Source organism: Triticum dicoccoides, chromosome 4A (genome assembly GCF_002162155.2).
Source record: "Triticum dicoccoides isolate Atlit2015 ecotype Zavitan chromosome 4A, WEW_v2.0, whole genome shotgun sequence".
In the NCBI taxonomy this organism is placed as follows: domain Eukaryota; kingdom Viridiplantae; phylum Streptophyta; class Magnoliopsida; order Poales; family Poaceae; genus Triticum; species Triticum dicoccoides.
In genome coordinates this window covers 128,114,535-128,117,169 of record NC_041386.1, presented here as the reverse complement: position 1 = coordinate 128,117,169, position 2,635 = coordinate 128,114,535, and positions in this window count along the sequence as shown.

Genomic DNA, 2,635 nt, shown 5'->3' with positions numbered 1-2,635 from the left:
TCGACCGCTTGTGCCAGATACATGGCACCCCCAAAAAGCCGGCCAATCACACCAACAGGGATTGTTGGGTGTTCAAGCAGGCAGGCAAGTTAAACGCCGAAAATGAAGACAAGGGGCTGCATAGCAATGACGATGAGGAGCCCCGGCCGTCGAACAACAGTGGACAGAAGGGTTTTCCCCCGCAAGTGCGGACGGTGAACATGATATACGCAACCCACGTCCCCAAAAGGGAGCGGAAGCGCGTGTTAAGGGATGTATACGCGGTAGAGCCAGTCGCCCCAAAGTTCAACCCATGGTCCTCCTGCCCGATCACCTTTGATCGAAGGGACCATCCCATTAGCATCTGTCATGGCGGATTCGCCGCATTGGTCCTAGACCCAATTATTGACGGATTTCATCTCACTAGAGTCCTTATGGACGGCGACAGCAGCCTAAACCTGCTTTACCAGGATACAATGCGGAAAATGGGCATAGATCCCTCGAGGATTAAGCCCACCAAAACGACTTTTAAGGCGTAATACCAGGTGTAGAGGCCAACTATACAGGCTCAGTCACACTTGAAGTGGTCTTCGGATCTCCGGATAATTTCCGAAGCGAGGAGTTAATCTTCGACATAGTCCCGTTTCGCAGTGGTTATCACGCACTGCTCGGGCGAACCACATTCGCTAAGTTCAATGCGGTACCGCACTACACATACCTTAAGCTCAAGATGCCAGGCCCTCGAGGAGTAATTACGGTCAATGGAAACACCGAACGCTCCCTCCGAACGGAGGAGCACATGGCGGCCCTTGCAACGGAAGTACAAAACAGCCTCTCCAAGCAGTTCTCTAGTCCAGCCACTAAACAACCGGACACCTTCAAGTGTGCCTGGAGTAACCTACAACAAGACCGCCTGGCACGATCCGAGCAGGCATAGCAATGCGGCCCCAACCCCAACCCTCGTAAAAAGGCGACGCCAGTACTTCGCGTACATAACTACGCTCTAGAGATACCATGGGTACAGGGGGAGGGGCACCATCACGGCACGCCCAAAAATACGGCTTAAACCGTACCAGGGGCTGCCGATTTTTTTTAATTTTCTCTTACTTTCAGGACTCCATCCTTCGGAAGGCCTGTTCGGCAGTTCAATTGCCGCACAAACGATGCAAGAACCAGGGAAGCAGACAAGCCACGCCGCAGTACAGAACTCCCAGGTGGTCTCTATCACGAGCAGTATACTTGTTCCGCATACTATTCCGCAGCTTGCCCCTGGAACGGACATGTTAACTAGTCCAACCTTCCACTTATCGCATTATTTGTATCGTTCTGCTTTGATCGTAGCCCTTTTTAATAAACAATGCATAGCTTTCGTCTATTTTTGCATTACCTTTTTTCTTTATATATGTTCCCTAACGACATGTTGCACCCGTACACGTTGGTACGGCCAAAATACGCCAGGGGCTTTAGTACCCCTCAATATGGTGTGAGAAGTCCGAACACTTTAACAAGTGCGGCACCCCGGACTTATAGCATTATATGCATCGGCTCCGAATCATGTCTTGGGTCAATAGTTGGGTTTTCCCGGCTCCTATGTTTTGGTGCCTTACGTTCCGCTATATTGGCTAAGGTAGCACTAGGAGGACCACTGCGATTGTGCCCCAGTTGAGCTGGGTCGAGCACCTCAGTGGAGAAAGCTAAAACTGACTGTCATGATGAAGCAAGAGCTAGTCACTGTTCGAGAGGTTTTTCGAGTCCCTAAAGACTTATGCCGCTTAGGGCGAGGAGCCAGCTCTGTCCGGCCAAGGCGTGGATAGCGCCCCGAACTCGGTCTTACGAATACCAGGGGCTTCGCCGAAATTTAAAATTATAGAATTCTGTGGCTAAGTGAGAGTGTTCACGCATTATAGTCCGATTGCTTTGTTCGTTGGGCTGAGCGCCTCCCTCGAAGGACCCAAACATAGGAAAAAGAGCGCTCAGGTTTATCCCCGAACACCCCAACACTAGCGGCACGGGGGCAGAAGCCGACGACTCGCCATCTCTTAGAATTGATAAACAACCGCACAGAAGGTAATATTTTAAATTCCAACAGCATTGCTTAGCGCATATAAACAAGTTTTCAGCACACATGACAAAACCAGCAAGTTTCACTCAAAAATTACATCCCTAGAACATTCATCCGCCACCAGGCAGGCACCCCTCCTCTCCTCACGCTCTCTCTCTTCGTGTCTGCCTTTCTGATCTCAAGCTCCAGCACCTGAGTTCTTATCTCCTTCCCACTCCAGCAACCATGTCTGGATCCGGTGGTCAGGGCAAGTGGATGGTCTCCTCCGTCAAGGAGGAGGACATTACCAAGCTCCGGGCGGATGGATATTGATACGTCTCCAACGTACCTATAATTTTTGATTGCTCCATGCTATATTATCTACTGTTTCAGACATTATTGGGCTTTATTATCCACTTTTATATTATTTTTGGGACTAACCTATTAACCGGAGGCCCAACCCAGAATTGCTGTTTTTTGCCTGTTTTAGGGTTTCGATGAAAAGGAATATCAAACGGAGTCCAAACGGAATGAAACCTTCGGGAACGTGATTTTCTCAACGAACAAGACCCAAGAGACTTGGACCCTATGTCAAGACACAAAATAGGAGGCCAC